Raw genomic sequence first — 5364 nt, forward strand, 5'->3', positions numbered from 1 at the left:
CAGGCCTCGTATATTGTGTGTGTATGTGTGTGGGTTTTTTTTTTTTTATTTTTCGGCAGCTGAACAACTCTGGAGTGTCTGTATGGCCTTCTTGGGCTGTGGGGGTCTTTCATCTCCCCGCCACTGACCTGCCAGAGTCTTGCCCCCTTTGCCACATCCCAGGCAGCCAGCGGAAGGGAGAAGCCTACCTCTTTTCCTGTACTGGGCCTTCCCAGGTGTGTGGGGGAACCGTGTGACCCCCAAAAGATGCTGATGACCTGATTTCTCACATGGCAAAGGAGACTTTGCAAATGGGATTCAATTGACACATTACTGACCAGACATATTAATATGTCTTTTTTTCACCTGGACGTTACTGACTGGAGATGTATCAGTATGTTTTTAGAGAATGATACCATTATTATCAGGCTTCCCTGGTGGCTTCCCAGGTGGTAAAGAATCCACCTGCCAATGAAGGGGACATGGGTTTGATCCCTAGGTCTGGAAGATCCCCTGGAGAATGGAACGGCAAGCCACTTCAGTGTTCTTGCCCGGAGAATCTCCTGGACAGAGGAGCCTGGCGGGCTACAGTCCCTGGGGCTGTAAAGAGTCAGATACGACTGAGCAACTCACACACACACATATAATATATATACATATAGATTATATATATAAAAAAGACTCCAAACTTCTGACCTCTATAACTGTCAGATGATAACGTGTGTGGTTTCCAGCCGCTGTGTTTGTGGCCATTTATTACAGCAGACTCAGGGAACTTGTCCTGGCTTTGAGGAATTCAAGGTTGCTAGTTTGGGGTTTCCAAAATTTCTGTCCATTTCTGGGACTGGCCGTGTTCCCACTGCTGTGCTAATGTTTGCTTACAGAGAAAACACAGCAACCAAATTCTCTACCCACTCTGGCCCAGGGCCATTCCGTACGCTTCACAGACAAACCTTTTTGGTCTTGTGCTTTATTTCATTTCATTTATTTTTTTAGGCTGTGCCGTGTGGCATGTGGGATCTTAGTTCCCCTGCCAGGGCTCGAACTCAGGCACCCTGCATTGGGAGTGTGGCATCTTGACCACTGGACTGCCGAGGAAGTCTCTGGTATTGAGCTTTACACAATACCAGGTGGAGCACGCGGTAGGGAAGGGTCCGCCTACCGCCAACCATGTTGGTGATGGCAGGACTTTGTGCTCATTCTATTTATGACACGCTCCTAAGGGCTCGGCGTCCTGTGCTGGCCTGGCCATGCTGGACTCCAGCTTGGTGATGGGGCGTGGGTCCACTGGCCAGCTCCTTGGTCCCTGCTGTGTGGCCCTGGGTGGGGTCTTTTGCCTCTCTAGCCCTCAGTTTCATTGATAACCGGCCCAGTGCAGTTCTGTGTGAAGATTCTGTGGAGTGGTGTACTTAACGATCCTAAGGTCAGGACCTCCCTGGTGGTCCAGAGTTTCAGACCTTCATCTTGCAACGCAGGGGGTGCAGGTTCGATCCCTGGTTGAGGAGCTAAGATCCCACGTGCCTTGTGGCCAAAAAAAGCCGAAACAGAAAACAGAAGCATTGTTGTAACAAATTCAATAAAGGCTTATTTGATTCACATCAGGGACTTCCCTGGTGGCTCAGTGGTAAAGAATCTGCCTGCCAATGCAGGAGCCGTGGGTTCGATCCCTGATCCAGGAAGATCCCACGTGCCGGGGAGCAACGATGTCCACGTGCCACAACTCCTGAGCCTGTGCTCTGGAGCCCTCGAGCTGCAACTACTGAAGCCCAGACACCCTAGAGCCCATGCTCTGCAACAGGAGAAGCTGCTGCAATGAGGAGCTCATGCACCGCAACTACAGGGTAGCCCCTGCTCACCACAAAGAGAGAAAAGCCCGAGCAGCAAAGGAGACCCAGTGCAGCCAAAAATAAATAAAATTACATTAATAAAACAATATTTCATTGTGTATTTGAAAGTTGCTGAGAGTAGGTCTTAAAGTTCTCATCACAAGAAAAGAAAAATGTTTATGTGAGGTGATAGATGTTACCTAGACATATTGTGGTCTTTTCACAATATATTGTTAATATATTGTGTGTGTTAGCCACTCAGTCTTGTCCAACTCTTTGTGACCCCATGAACTGTAGCCTGCCAGGCTCCTCTGTCCATGGAATTCTCCAGGCAAAAATACTGAAGTGGGTAGCCATTTCTTTCTCCAGGGTATCTTCCCGACCGTGGGATCAAACCTGGGTCTCTGGCACTGCAGGCAGATTCTCTACCCTCTGAACCACCAGGGAAGCCCAGTATATACATACATCAAATCATTATGTTGTATGCCTAAGCTTAATCCTGTGTTGTATGTCAATTATTTTTCAAAAATAAAATAAGAAACAAAAGATTAAACATTTTGGGGTAGTAGTAAGAAAAAGGACACATAAAAATAAATTCAAAATTAGATGCCATGGAAAATTTGCCTGTCAACTCTTAGAAATGAATACTTGCTGTGTGTCAGGCAGTGTGGTAAAATGATTTAGAGTAAAAGTCTGCAAACCATCCTGAGGGCCAATACTATCCAAAGAATTTGTCTGTTGGCATGACTCACAAGCTAAGAATCTGTACATTTTTAAAGCAAAATTACACAACAGTGACCTCCTGTATCCTACAAAGCTGAAAAGACTTACTACCTAACCCTTTACAGGAATAGCTTACCAACCTGCTTGAGACCACCATACTGGCCTTCTTCCTGTTCCATCTTACTGCTTAGACTTAACTGTTTCTCCCAGTACGTAAAGATGGGAATAAGGATGAATTATTGATATTCACAAGGACATGGTTGAAACTCACAGGCATGATGCTGAGGGAAAGAAGGCAGATGCAAATGTACCCACACACTGGTTCTCTTTTGATGAAGTTTCAAAATCAAAACTAAAGCTATGATGAGAGAAACCAGGCGGGTGGTTGTCCTGTGGGTAGGGACAAAGAAGGGGACCTCGGAGACTTGTAGCGGTTGGAATCATCTCTAATATATCTCAGTAAGGAAGTTGGTTACAGGGAGTGTGTGAAATACGAAGGGCTTCCCTGGTGGCTCAGACAGTAAAGAATCTGGCTGCAAATGTAGAAGAACCCAGATTTTACCTCTGGGTCGGAAAGAGTGTGTACATGCCCCCAAACCCACTGAGCTGTCCCTTTAAGCTTTATAGACTTCAGTGCTTATGAATTACACGTCAATACAAATTAAGAAAGAGAAAGTGGCATGGTGGTGGAGATGTGGGAAGTAAGCCCTTCGGTTCACTTCCCGGGGGAGCGCAAACAGGGCTACTCTTTTGGACAAAAAAAATCTCTGGCAGTGTTTAGTAAGAGTGAGAGTGTTTCTTCTCCATGTCTGAAAAGATCCAGAAGTTCCTGTTCTTTGCAGTTACCCTAGAAACTCTTAGAAACCCTTTCAATGAAGTCACCTAGTCCTTTTTTTTTTTTACCCCAGTTCAGTTCAGTTCAGTCGCTCAGTTGTGTCCAGCTCTTTTCGACCCCATGGACTGCAGCACTGCCAGGCTTCCCTGTCCATCACCAACTCCCGGAGTCTACCCAAACTCATGTCCATTGAGTCTGTGATGCCATCCAACCATATCATCCTCTGTCATCCCCTTCTCCTCCCGCCTTCAATCTTTCCCAGCATCAGGGTCTTTTCAAATGAGTCAGCTCTTCCCATTAGGTGGCCAAAGTATTGGAGTTTCAGCTTCAGCATTAGTCCTTCCAATGAACACCCAGGACTGATCTCCTTTAGGATGGACTGGTTGGATCTCCTTGCAGTCCAAGAGACTCTCAAGAATCTTCTCCAATACCACAGTTCAAAAGCATCAATTCTTTGGTGCTCGGCTTTCTTTATAGTCCAACTCCCACATCCATACATGACCACTGGAAAAACCATAGCCTTGACTAGACGGACCTTTGTTGGCAAAGTAATGTCTCTGCTTTTTAATACGCTGTCTAGGTTGGTCACAGCTTTTCTTCCAAGGAGCAAGCATCTTTTAATTTCATGGCTGCGGTCACCATCTGCAGTGATTTTGAGGCCCAAAAAGATAAAGTCTGACATTGTTTCCACTGTTTCCCCATCTATTTGCCATGAAGTGATGGGACCAGATGCCATGATCTTAGTTTTCTGAATGTTGAGCTTTAAGCCAACTTTTTCACTCTCCTCTTTCACTTTCATCAAGAGGCTTTTTAGCTCCTCTTCACTTTCTGCCATAAGGGTGGTGTCATCTGCATATCTGAGGTAACTGATATTTCTCCCAGCAATCTTGATTTCAGCTTGTGCTTCATTCAGCCCAGCGTTTCTCATGATGTACTCTGCATATAAGTTAAACAAGCAGGGTGACAATATACAGCCTTGACATACTCCTTTCCCAATTTGGAACCAGTCTGTTGTTCCATGTCCAGTTCTAACTGTTGCTTCCTGACCTGCATACAGATTTCTCAAGAGGCAGGTCAGGTGGTCTGGTATTCCCATCTGTTTCAGGATTTTCCACAGTTTGTTGTGATCCACACGGTCAGACATTTTGACATAATCAATAAAGCAGAAATAGATGTTTTTCTGGAACTTGCTTGCTTTTTCGATGAAACAACGGATGTTGGCAATTTGATCTCTGGTTCCTCTGCCTTTTCTAAAACCAGCTTGAACATCTGGAATTTCATGGTATTGTTGAAACCTTGGAGAATTTTGAGCATTACTTTACTAGCGTGTGAGATGAGTGCAATTGTGCAGTAGTTTGAGCATTCTTTGGCATTGCCTTTCTTTGGGATTGGAATGAAAACTGACCTTTTCCAGTCCTGTGGCCACTGCTGAGTTTTCCAAATTTGCTGGCGTATTGAGTGCAGCACTTTCACAGCATCATCTTTCAGGATTTGCAATAGCTCAACTCTTTTGGCCCTGACCAGAGATCAAACCTGTGCCCCTTTGTGGTGGGAGCATGGAACCACTGGACCCTCAGGGAAGCCCCATCACCTAATCCTTTCATCAATCCAATAAAGCAGGTGCTGTTACCATGGCTATGTTACAAGGGAAGGAAACTGAGGCATGGCTCAGAGGACTCACCCATGGCCCCATCTCATAGCTGGTAAGTATCAGAATAAGGATTTGAACCCAGCACTCACTCAGTTTCCCCCTCCACCTCTCCTGCTCTGCGTTCATAACCATAAGGTGTCCATGCCTGTTTGGGGGGAATATTGGCAGCAACCAGATTGTCCAATAACAGCTGCTGCTGTGGTGCTCAGTCGTGTCTGACTCTTTGCGACCCGATGGCCTGGAGCCCTCCAGGCTCCTCTGTTCATGAGGTTCTCCAGGCAAGGGTACTGGGCTAGATACTGGGTTGCCATTTCCTTCTCCAGGGAACCTCCCTACCCAAGGATGAAACC

Source organism: Dama dama, chromosome 9 (genome assembly GCF_033118175.1).
Source record: "Dama dama isolate Ldn47 chromosome 9, ASM3311817v1, whole genome shotgun sequence".
In the NCBI taxonomy this organism is placed as follows: Eukaryota; Metazoa; Chordata; class Mammalia; order Artiodactyla; family Cervidae; genus Dama; species Dama dama.